This window comes from Panulirus ornatus, chromosome 36 (assembly GCF_036320965.1).
Source record: "Panulirus ornatus isolate Po-2019 chromosome 36, ASM3632096v1, whole genome shotgun sequence".
Classification (NCBI taxonomy): Eukaryota; Metazoa; Arthropoda; class Malacostraca; order Decapoda; family Palinuridae; genus Panulirus; species Panulirus ornatus.
The window spans coordinates 4533779-4546299 of NC_092259.1; the positions used below are offsets into that span (position 1 = coordinate 4533779).

The 12521-nt window shown below is 47.9% G+C and overlaps 1 protein-coding gene across 1 annotated transcript in view; it reads left to right on the plus strand.

Moving 5' to 3' along the window:
- The window catches only part of Pgant5 (polypeptide N-acetylgalactosaminyltransferase 5), an 863494-nt gene that overhangs the window by 469818 nt on the left and 381155 nt on the right, over nucleotides 1-12521 (plus strand). The gene's annotated exons all lie outside the window — the stretch shown is intronic.

Here is a 12521-nt window from a genome sequence, read left to right on the forward strand (position 1 = left end):
TGTGTTCTTCCTCCTCCTCCTCACGTCTGTGGCAGGTGTGTGTGTGTGTGTGTGTGTGTGTGTAGGGGGAGATTCGAACCCCGAAGGAGCGAGGCCCCGATTTGCATGAGTGAGATCACCTTGATTCACAGGTAACAGAACCCCGATTCGCAAGGGGAAGGGATTTCCCTGATTCAGTGGTAACGGTGCCCTCCTATTTACAGTGGAAAGGATTGCCCCGACTCACCAGTGGTAGAAGCAGCAGCAGCAGCAGTGCCCAGATGTGCAGTGGAAGAACAGCCTCGATTCACCGCTAGCAGTGCCTGGGTTCTAATAGGTCACTGGCTGTAAAGGAGGACAGACAGAAGGGTGACTGAATTCTTAAGGGGAGAATCCGTTTTCTTTTTCCATTGGGGGGACGGGCTGTACACCGTAGCCTTGAAGTGTGTGTGTGTGTGTGTGTGTGTGTGGTGTGTGTCATGCAGCCTTGCTCAAGATACACCGTTACCCACCTACATCACACAGAACGGCGGGTCGATCCCCGCTGGTCCCCGGCCTGTGGAGAGGTAGGTGGTGGTGGTGTGTTGGGCGTCTGGCTTAAATGCCAGACGCGTTCTAGGAGTCCCTGTGTAAGGGGTAGTTCCCTCAAACTCTCTCTCTCTCTCTCTCTCTCTCTCTCTCTCTCTCTCTCTCTCTCTCTCTCTCTCTCTCTCTCTCTCTCTCTCTCTCTGTAGGAAAGGAAGAAGAAGTCCGCCCCCTCCTCCCTCCTCGATCCCCCCATCGGGAGGCAGTTGCGATGGGGGATGCGATATTATTATTTTGTTTTTGGAGGGGGTGGGTGTGTGGGTGTGTGGTCCGACTTGTGTGTCAATAGTTGGGGGAAGTGTTGGCAGTCGAGATACATCGACAGTTGGGAGAGAGGTGTGGAGGGGAGGTCGATGCTCCGATAAGCTTCGACGAAGTTGAGAAGTGGAGTGGAGGGAGGGACGATGGATGGGTTGGTAGGTTGTGGTGGGGGAGCAGTCTGGTTGCTGTGGTAGAGTGGCGTTAAGCGTTGCGAAAGGAGTACGTTATTGTCCCCGTTTCGAAGAGTTGAGGCAGGGGGGGACACTCTGAGCCTCCAGAGGTTCGAAACCATCTTCCCCATCACCTGGAAGTATTGGAAGATATGACGGTCCATCCTTTGGAGAACTGGCTGGTTTTGGAGGGTACGTAGGTCAGCCTCAAAGAGCATGGCTGATCAGAGGGAAGATAATGGATCAGTTTGCTCCAAGGCCACTCGTATCTTTTTTTTTTTTTTTTGCCATGTGCCCCTTTTCCAGCCTCACTCATTTTGACAACCTCTTTTCCACCTACATCATTCCCTCTTTGTCATAAAGTCTCCACAAACTTTTACCTACTCCTTCACCAGGTAACGAGCAGACGTCTCCTCCTCATCCTCCTTCTTCTTCTTCTTTTTCTTCTTCTTCTTTTTCTTCTTCTTCTTTTTCTTCTCTTTTCTTCTTCTTCTTCTTCTTCTTCTTCTTCTTCTTCTTCTTCTTCTTCTTCTTCTTCTTCTTCTCTTTTCTTCTTCTTTTTCTTCTTCTTCTTCTTCTTCTTCTTCATCATCTTCATCTTCATCCTCTTCTTCTGGGCCAAGTGACTGACCATATTCTTGAAGGGACGCGAACCTTCCCAAAATCTCCACGGAATGTGGATCTTCAAAAAGGTAGTTTGTAGGTGTCGACAAGCGGCCTCGCTTCGGAGGTACCCGCCAGTCGTCCTCGTCTTTGGGGTGTCAACCGTTTTAACTCTTGAGCAGTTTGCGTCGCCGGTCCATCCATAGGAGATCGAAGCCTGGAATCAAGGGAAGCATGACCAGCTGCAATGACCTCCTGGGTCCATGTGGATGACCAGCTACAGTGACCTCCTGGGTCCATGTGAGTGACCAGCTACAGTGACCTCCTGGGTCCATGTGAATGACCAGCTACAGTGACCTCCTGGGTCCATGTGAATGACCAGCTACAGTGACCTCCTGGGTCCTTGTGAATGACCAGCTACAGTGACCTCCTGGGTCCATGTGAATGACCAGCTACAGTGACCTCCTGGGTCCTTGTGAATGACCAGCTACAGTGACCTCCTGGGTCCATGTGAATGACCAGCTACAGTGACCTCCTGGGTCCATGTGAATGACTAGCTACAGTGACCTCCTGGGCCCATGTGAATGATGGCATTCAGATGAACAGACTGCAAAAGGACCAGTTATGTGTCTCCCGCCCTCCCAACCCCCTCTCCTCCCCCTTCGTAATTAAGGCATAGCCGCCCTTAAGGGAGGAGATGAGAAGAAAGAGAGAGAGAGAGAGAGAGAGAGAGAGAGAGAGAGAGAGAGAGAGAGAGAGAGAGAGAGAGAGAGACCTTAAGGGAATGTGGCAAGACTTTTAAAACCTCATGACTTTTTGGAGGGGAGGGAGAGAGGCCAAGTCTGAAAATGTAGGACCAGGGTTGTCGATGATATAGAAGTTTGAAATTTCACGGATGCCCAAGAACTCTTGAGCTGTGTTGGTAAATTTAAAGCCCATCTTCTCTCCCCTCCCCCCACCTCCCCTCCCCACCTCCCCTCCACACATCCCCCACCCCCAGACATTCCCCTCCCCCACCCCAGAAATTCTCCCCCACCCCATACGTGCCTGTAACTTAAATGCCCCAGATATATTTTCGGTGATTTTGAATGGTTCGAGTGTTGCCAGTAAGCTGATGATGTATTTGAGGGTCGTACTGTCGTGCTCGAGGGTCGTGTTGTCGTTCTCACGGGTCGTACCGTCGCTCTCAAGGGTCGCAACGTCGTGCTCAAGTATTATGTTGTCGTACTCAAGGGTCGTACAATCTTGTTCATGGGTCGTGCCGTCGCGCTCAAGGGTCACACCGTCGTGCTCAAGGGTCGTACTGTCGTGCTCAAGGGTCGCACCGTCGTGCTCAAGGGTCGTACCGTCGTGCTCAAGGGTCGCACCGTCGTGCTCAAGGGTCGTACCGTCGTGCTCAAGGGTCGTACCGTCGTGCTCAAGGGTCGCACCGTCGTGCTCAATGGTCGTACCGTCGTGCTCAAGGGTCGTACCGTCGTGCTCAAGGGTCGTACCGTCGTGCTCAAGGGTCGTACCGTCGTGCTCAAGGGTCGCACCGTCGTGCTCAATGGTCGTACCGTCGTGCTCAAGGGTCGTACCGTCGTGCTCAAGGGTCGTACCGTCGTGCTCAAGGGTCGTACCGTCGTGCTCAAGGGTCGCACCGTCGTGCTCAAGGGTCGTACCGTCGTGCTCAAGGGTCGTACCGTCGTGCTCAAGGGTCGCACCGTCGTGCTCAATGGTCGTACCGTCGTGCTCAAGGGTCGTACCGTCGTGCTCAAGGGTCGCACCGTCGTGCTCAATGGTCGTACCGTCGTGCTCAAGGGTCGCACCGTCGTGCTCAATGGTCGTGCCGTCGTGCTCAAGGGTCGTACCGTCGTGCTCAAGGGTACGTACCGTCGTGCTCAAGCGTCGTACCTTCGTGCTCATGGGTCGTACCGTCGTGCTCAAGGGTCGTACTCACTGGAGACCAAAACTTCGTCCAATAGCCAGACTTGTCGTTGCTTTATAATGCTAAACGGTGCTTGTGGGAGGGTTGGGGGAAGTGGTCGATATTCCCGCATCCATCCATCGTTAGCATGACCCTTAGTGGCGTGCAGGGGACACAAAGGCCAGGGATGCGAACCATGGTTTTTAACTCGTGGTATTTTGACTGGTCCACAGGGTTGTGCTAGACCTACCTAGATATCCTTGGCATTATATATATATATATATATATATATATATATATAGATATATATATATATATATATATATATATATATATATATATATATATATATATATATATATATGTGTGTGGATCAGGTGTTTGCTTTGAAGAATGTATGTGAGAAATACTTAGAAAAGCAAATGGATTTGTATGTAGCATTTATGGATCTGGAGAAGGCATATGATAGAGTTGATAGAGATGCTCTGTGGAAGGTATTAAGAATATATGGTGTGGGAGGCAAGTTGTTAGAAGCAGTGAAAAGTTTTTATCGAGGATGTAAGGCATGTGTACGTGTAGGAAGAGAGGAAAGTGATTGGTTCTCAGTGAATGTAGGTTTGCGGCAGGGGTGTGTGATGTCTCCATGGTTGTTTAATTTGTTTATGGATGGGGTTGTTAGGGAGGTAAATGCAAGAGTTTTGGAAAGAGGGGCAAGTATGAAGTCTGTTGGGGATGAGAGAGCTTGGGAAGTGAGTCAGTTGTTGTTCGCTGATGATACAGCGCTGGTGGCGGATTCATGTGAGAAACTGCAGAAGCTGGTGACGGAGTTTGGTAAAGTGTGTGGAAGAAGAAAGTTAAGAGTAAATGTCAATAAGAGCAAGGTTATTAGGTACAGTAGGGTTGAGGGTCAAGTCAATTGGGAGGTGAGTTTGAATGGTGAGAGGCTGGAGGAAGTGAAGTGTTTTAGATATCTGGGAGTGGATCTGTCAGCGGATGGAACCATGGAAGCGGAAGTGGATCATAGGGTGGGGGAGGGGGCGAAAATTTTGGGAGCCTTGAAAAATGTGTGGAAGTCGAGAACATTATCCCGGAAAGCAAAAATGGGTATGTTTGAAGGAATAGTAGTTCCAACAATGTTGTATGGTTGCGAGGCGTGGGCTGTGGATAGAGTTGTGCGCAGGAGGATGGATGTGCTGGAAATGAGATGTTTGAGGACAATGTGTGGTGTGAGGTGGTTTGATCGAGTAAGTAACGTAAGGGTAAGAGAGATGTGTGGAAATAAAAAGAGCGTGGTTGAGAGAGCAGAAGAGGGTGTTTTGAAATGGTTTGGGCACATGGAGAGAATGAGTGAGGAAAGATTGACCAAGAGGATATATGTGTCGGAGGTGGAGGGAACGAGGAGAAGAGGGAGACCAAATTGGAGGTGGAGAGATGGAGTGAAAAGGATTTTGTGTGATCGGGGCCTGAACATGCAGGAGGGTGAAAGGAGGGCAAGGAATAGAGTGAATTGGAGCGATGTGGTATACAGGGGTTGACGTGCTGTCAGTGGATTGAATCAGGGCGTGTGAAGCGTCTGGGGTAAACCATGGAAAGCTGTGTAGGTATGTATATTTGCGTGTGTGGACGTGTGTATGTACATGTGTATGGGGGGGGTTGGGCCATTTCTTTCGTCTGTTTCCTTGCGCTACCTCGCAAACGCGGGAGACAGCGACAAAGTATAAAAAAAAAAAAAAAAAAAAAAAATATATATATATATATATATATATATATATATATATATATATATATATATATATATATATATATATATATATATGAATATATAAATACACTCGTCTCACACACACACACACACACACACACACACACACACACACACACACATACACACACACACACACACAAATATATATTAATATATACGGAATTGAAAACGAGAATTTCCAATTCTTAGAAAACGGGGTGAGAATGATATCTTTTCACTTTGGGCGAGAATCTTATTAAACCAGACACAATAAGAGGCTTCATTTCGCTTAATAATATTGCTTTCCCCTGAGACCCGACCCGACCCGACCCGACCCGACTACAGGTAAGAAGAGGAGGCAATAAGTACCCCCCCCCCCCCCCCCCCCCCCCGTCTCACACATATTCTACACCAAATAATCGAGAGGGTTGTCGTTTCTGGAGGCGTCTGGCATCGCTCGATGATTGGGGGTCGTTCATGATCGCGAGGGGGGGGGGGGGTTGTTTGTGTGTTTGTGAATGGTATATATGTTTATATTTTCTTGTTTGGGTTGTTGTGTGGCAATTTCGAGAGGTGATGTGTTTGTTTGTGTGTTTGTGTGTGTGTGTGTGTGTGTGTGTGTGTGTGTGTAGAGTGTGTGTGTGTGTGTGTGTGTGTGTGTAGAGTGTGTGTGTGTGTGTGTGTGTGTGTGTGTGTGTGTGTGTGTGTGTGTGTGTGTAAGGTTTGCAGTGACCCAGGACAGGAAGAAATTGGGAGGAGCCATTGAAATGTCTACATCGGTACGAGTGTTGTGACGTTCATATGTAAGGTTGTGGTTGTGGTTGTTTGTATGTAAGGTTGTGGTTGTGGTTGTTTGTATGTAAGGTTGTGGTTGTGGTTGTTTGTATGTGAGGTTGTGGTTGTGGTCGTTTGTATGTGAGGTTGTGGTTGTGGTCGTTTGTATGTAAGGTTGTGGTTGTGGTCGTTTGTATGTAAGGTTGTGGTTGTGGTTGTTTGTATGTAAGGTTGTGGTTGTGGTTGTTTGTATGTAAGGTTGTGGTTGTGGTTGTTTGTATGTGAGGTTGTGGTTGTGATTGTTTGTATGTGAGGTTGTGGTTGTTTGTATGTAAGGTTGTGGTTGTGATTGTTTGTATGTAAGGTTGTGGTTGTGGTTTGTATGTGAGGTTGTGGTTTATGATGGTGTTTCCAGTCTTCCGTCTTCTTCTTTTCCATGCGTCACCGTTTTCGTCCTGCATCCTTCTCAGGATCCTCATTTGGCTACGTTTGAAACCCTCTATGCATCTCTCTCTCTCTCTCTCTCTCTCTCTCTCTCTCTCTCTCTCTCTCTCTCTCTCTCTCTCCATAATTTCTTTTTCCTTGTCCTTTTCACCTCCCCGTCTCTTTTTTTTTTTTTCTTCTCTCTCCCCCATCTTCCGTCTTCTTCCCGTCAGCGCGGCTGTCCGAAGTCGTGCGTGATTTGAGATCGAAGTACGACCCCGGGTGTGAACCCAGGCGTGAGGCTATGGCGAGGGGTCTTCAGGTACTACTGCTGTCGGGGGCAGGGTCTTCAAGTACTCCTGATGTCGCGGGGAGGGTCTTCAGGTACTTCTGCTGTCGAGGGGGAGGGTCTTCAAGTACTCCTGTTGTTGGGGGGAGGGTCTTCAAGTACTCCTGTTGTTGGGGGGAGGGTCTTCAAGTACTCCTGATGTCGGGGGAGGGTCTTCAGGTACTCCTGCTCTCGGTGGGGAGGGTCTTCAAGTACTCTTGCTGTCGAGGGCGAGGGTCTTCAAGTACTCCTGATGTCGCGGGGAGGGTCTTCAGGTACTCCTCCTGTTGTCGGGGGAGGGTCTTCAAGTACTCCTGCTGTCGAGGGCGAGGGTCTTCAAGTACTCCTGCTGTCGAGGGCGAGGGTCTTCAAGTACTCCTGCTGTCGGGGGAGGGGGTCTTCAGGTACTCCTGCTCTCGGTAGGGTCTTCGAGGTAGCCACCGTGGATGGCTGGAGCCGCCGCCCCACCGCTGCTGCTGGCGGAGGTGTGGTTGACTGGTCCCGGGGCAGAAGGAACTCGGGGTCGACGTTCTCTAAGGACAGTAAATAATCACACTCCAGTCCGGCTTGTGAGTGAAGGTGGGAAGGTCGTCAAAAAAGGTCGCTGGGGGAGTGAGTTGCTGTGGGGGATCCCGTCGTCAAAAAGGTTTCTGGGGGAGTGAGTTGCTGTGGGGGATCCCGTCGTCAAAAAAGATCGCTGGGGAAGTGAGTTGCTGGGGGATTCCATCGTCAAAAAAGGTCGCTGGGTGAGTGAGTTGCTGTGGGGGATCCCGTCGTCAAAAAGGTTTCTGGGGGAGTGAGTTGCTGTGGGGGATTCTGTCGTCAAAAGAGATCGCTGGAGGATTGAGTTGCTGTGGGGGATTCCGTCGTCAAAAGAGATCGCTGGGGAAGTGAGTTGCTGGGGGATTCCATCGTCAAAAAGGTTTCTGGGGGAGTGAGTTGCTGTGGGGGATTCCGTCGTCAAGTTTGACCGATGGATTTCTCGTGTCCATCCCTCTCCGATACATCGCATGCGTTTTCATACGTCTTTATCCACGTTTTCTTTTGTGAGTTATTCCCACAAGATTATCCTTCAGAACCCGAGATCCCCTCGCCATCGACCCGTGGTTCAGAACCCTGCCTCAGCCAGTGGTAGGGAGTGCTGCTTACTACGGGCCTTGTAAGGGGAGGAGAAGAAGGTGGTTGGGAGATGAGTCTATCCATTTCAGTGGGAATGAGCGAGTGGACGTGAGACAGGAATTGATGGTTGTGGATAAGATTGACGGTGAAGTCAGACAGACGCCCTGTTGTCATTCTGACGGAGTTCGAAGTACATCTCCCCTCCATACAGGAGTTCGAAGTACATCTTCCCTCCATACAGGAGTTCGAAGTACATCTCCCCTCCATAGAGGAGTTCGAAGTACATCTCCCCTCCATACAGGAGTTCGAAGTACATCTCCACTCCATAGAGGAGTTCGAAGTACATCTCCCCTCCATAGAGGAGTTCGAAGTACATCTCCCCTCCATAGAGGAGTTCGAAGTACATCTCCCCTCCATACAGGAGTTCGAAGTACATCTCCCCTCCATACAGGAGTTCGAAGTACATCTCCCCTCCATACAGGAGTTCGAAGTACATCTCCCCTCCATAGAGGAGTTCGAAGTACATCTCCCCTCCATAGAGGAGTTCGAAGTACATCTCCCCTCCATACAGGAGTTCGAAGTACATCTTCCCTCCATACAGGAGTTCGAAGTACATCTTCCCTCCATACAGGAGTTCGAAGTCACTATTACTGCTACCCGAAAGACGAGGATTTCTGTCAAAGAGGCTAGGGAACTCTTTGACCTAAATCGAGCTGTGGAGGGGTTGAAGACCTCCGAAACCATCGTAAGGTATACGTAACTTAGGTAAGGTCCCAGACCCAGCTGTGTGGGGAGGGTAGAAGACCTCCCAAACCATCGTAAGGTATACGTAACTTAGGTAAGGTCCCAGACCCAGCTGTGTGGGGGGTAGAAGACCTCCGAAACCATCGTAAGGTATACGTAAGGTAAGGTAAGGTCCCAGACCCAGCTGTAGGGAGGGTAGAAGACCTCCCAAACCATCGTAAGGTAAGGTAAGGTCCCAGACCCAGCTTTAGGGGGTAGAAGACCTCCGAAAACCATTGTAAGGTATACGTAAGGTAGGGTAAGGTCCCAGACCCAGCTGTGTGGGAGATAGAAGACCTCCGACACCATCGTAAGGTATACGTAAGTTAGGTAAGGTCCCAGACCCAAGCTTTAGAGGGTAGAAGACCTCCGAAAACCATCGTAAGGTATACGTAAGATAAGATAAGGTCTCAGACCCCAGCTTTATAGGGTAGAAGACCTTCGGAAACCATTGTAAAGTATAAGACGAATCGGGCCACCAGACGTTGTGGCTTGCCATACTTCTAAAGAACTGGATAATCCTATCTCGGCCGACGCTGGAGGAGGAGGAGGAGGGTGGTGGAAGGCCTTTGAACTGGATCAAGTTTTGGGTAACTTGCGCAAGCTGCAGCAGTCTCTAGGACCCGGCGGAGTGAGGTGGAAGCGAATGCCGGCAGTGAGGTGGAGCAGATTGCCGGCAGTGAGGTGGTGAGGAATGCTCCCTCCCTGTCTCTCTCTCTCTCTCTCGCCGCTGCAGCAGTAGCCTGGGGGAGGAGGAGGAGGAGGAAGCCTCGGACAAGGAATGTGAACTATACGGATCAGAGGCGAGGGAGGGTCGTCCATCGGAGAGGAGGCCACACTGGGGCCACGCCGCCTCCCCCCAACATGACGATTGCCTGGCTGGAGTGATATGTTTCACTCTCTCTCTCTCTCTCTCTCTCTCTCTCTCTCTCTCTCTCTCTCTCTCTCTCTCTCTCTCTCTCTCTGTGGCGTCCGCCGACGCAAGCTGTTTCTCTCTCCTTTTTTTCTTTCTTTCTCTTTCGAATGATAGCATCTTGGAGAGACGTGCGCTGTGCCTTCATGAGTTTTTTTTGGTGTGTGTGTGTGTGTGTGTGTGTGTGTGTGTTTGGTTTTCTTTCCTTGTGGGGGGGGCGTCGTGTCATTAAGCGCCTAGGGTGCGTGGCGCAGGTGATTGTGATGCTGTTTTACACGCATTGAGAGAGAGAGAGAGAGAGAGAGAGAGAGAGAGAGAGAGAGAGAGAGAGAGAGAGAGAGACGCAAACATTCTCATTTCCAAAGAACGCACCCACCTCAGTAAGATCCCCCTCTCTCTCTCTCTCTCTCTCTCTCTCTCTCTCTCTCTCTCTCTCTCTCTCTCTCTCTCTCTCTCTTCTCTCTCTCTATGTGTGTGAGATTTGGAAGCATTAGAGCGATTGGAGGATCTTTGGAGGGCGTGTCATTAATGTAATGGATGGATTGAATTGGAGTGATATAAAATTGGTTGCTCACTATTTAGGGTACATGTCTCGGGGTTGATGGAATAGGTTGGCCTCTTTAGGGATAACAGCTTTTTTGGGTTGATAGAATTGGTACTGTTTTTAAGGATATGATTTTAGGGTGATAGACTTTGTACTCCCCTTTTAGGGATAGACTCTTTTAAGGATATGATTTTAGGGTGCTAGACTTTGTACTCCCCTTTTAGGGATAGACTCTTTTAAGGATGCACGTTTCGAGTGATAGAGTTGATACATGCCCTTAAGGATATATTTTTAGGGTGATAGAGTTTATACTCTCCTTTTTAGGGATTCAAGTCTTGGTTGTTAAAGTAGGTATTCTCTTTAGGGATATAATGCTTCGGATTATGAAATTTTAGTGCCATCTTTAGGGAGACAGGTCTAGTTCGATCATTATGTGTGAAATTATACCATTTGTTTATGGAGCAGTGAAATTATACCATGTGTTTAATGGATCAGTGAAATTATACCATGTGTTTAATGAATCAGTCATATTATACCATTTGTTTATGGAGCAGTGAAATTATACCATTTGTTTATGGAGCAGTGAAATTATACCATGTGTTTAATGAATCAGTGATATTATACCATTTGTTTATGGAGCAGTGAAATTATACCATTTGTTTATGGAGCAGTGAAATTATACCATTTGTTTATGGAGCAGTGAAATTATACCATTTGTTTATGGAGCAGTGAAATTATACCATGTGTTTAATGGAGCAGTGAAATTATACCATTTGTTTATGGAGCAGTGAAATTATACCATTTGTTTATGGAGCAGTGAAATTATACCATTTGTTTATGGAGCAGTGAAATTATACCATTTGTTTATGGAGCAGTGAAATTATACCATGTGTTTAATGGATCAGTGAAATTATACCATGTGTTTAATGGAGCAGTGAAATTATACCATGTGTTTAATGGATCAGTGAAATTATACCATGTGTTTAATGGAGCAGTGAAATTATACCATGTGTTTAATGGAGCAGTGAAATTATACCTTGTGTTTAATGGAGCAGTGAAATTATACCATGTGTTTAATGGAGCAGTGAAATTATACCATGTGTTTAATGGATGAGTGAAATTATACCATGTGTTTAATGGAGCAGTGAAATTATACCATGTGTTTAATGGACCAGTGAAATTATACCATGTGTTTAATGGAGCAGTGAAATTATACCATGTGTATAATGGAGCAGTGAAATTATACCATGTGATTAATGATTGTAGGATACTCTTGCGTCCAATGTGTCGTTTTGGCAGTGACTTTTCACTGAAACGCAGGATAATGATATAGCTTTGCAGTGTACTTAGGTTGCAGTGCATTTACCTTTTTCTTTTCGTAGCTTCCTATCGCATAGTTTATCTCTAATAAGGATTACAGTATTTATCACCAATTCGAAGACTATCTATCAGTTATCCCTCATCCAGAAGACTATCTATCAGTTATCCCTCATCCAGAAGACTATCTATCAGTTATCCATCATTCAGAAGACTATCTATCAGTTATCCCTCATTCAGAAGACTATCTATCAGTTATCCCTCATCCAGAAGACTGTCTATCAGTTATCCCTCATTCAGAAGACTATCTATCAGGCATTTATATCAGTCTTCAGGTAAGAGTTGGGCAAATAGATTATTAAGTCTATCAAGTCGTAGGTTTCCCTTAGGGTATTTTTCGCTAACGTCTTCGTATATATTATTTTCTTTCTAGTGTGCTGGAAGCAGAAGTCTTTCTGTTGTTTCTCTTAAGTTTCTTCCGTGGCAAGTGGCGGGGACGGTGTGTCTCAAGTCTTGCACCTCACCAGGCGGCTCACTAATTGTGTGTGTGTGTGTGTCTGTGTGTGTGTGTGTGTGTCTGTGTCTGTGTGTGCGTCAGTGTGTGTGTGTGTGTGTGTGTGTGTCTGTGTCTGTGTGTGCGTCAGTGTGTGTGTGTGTGTGTGTGTGTGTGTGTGTGTGATTATGACATGTTGCAGTGTGAAAGTTATACACTAAAGTTGCCCTGTCTCTGAAGCTTCCCCTAGCTGTACATATAGGAGGGAGTCTCACACACACACACACACACACACACACACACACACACACACACACACACACACTGACTGACGTTTCCAGGGCTCGTACCCCTGACTGGCTCGTACGTGATTCATGGTCAGCAATGCTAAAACCACTGCACGACTGAACGTTATACTACCTAACCATCTGGGCGCGACGGTACGACACCTTGTGCACGTCGGAACGACCCCCTTGTGCACGTTGGAACGACCCCTCGTGCACGACGGTAGTACGGCCCTTTAAGCACACGATTGGACGACCCCCTCCCTTCCTGTATGATAACCTGGTCTTTGACGCG